Raw genomic sequence first — 269 nt, forward strand, 5'->3', positions numbered from 1 at the left:
TAAACCCTAAAAGAACCTAGTGTCCGATTTCATAATTGATCTTGCTTATTTTGATTTCCGATTTGATTTGAGGTTTAGGATTGTTTAGATTGGTTGAATCAATCTGTCTGAACATACAAATACTTAAGGCCTTGAAACCTTAAACATAAGTTGATTGAACTTTAAAGATTGAAACCCTAGGGATCATAAGAATGTTTTTAAATCGTTTCTGCACGAATCCGAACATGATATTGCATTCACAATTGTTTAAAACAAGATCGGCCAGCATA

The sequence above is a fragment of the Brassica oleracea genome, unplaced genomic scaffold, assembly GCF_000695525.1.
Source record: "Brassica oleracea var. oleracea cultivar TO1000 unplaced genomic scaffold, BOL UnpScaffold02466, whole genome shotgun sequence".
NCBI lineage: Eukaryota > Viridiplantae > Streptophyta > Magnoliopsida > Brassicales > Brassicaceae > Brassica > Brassica oleracea.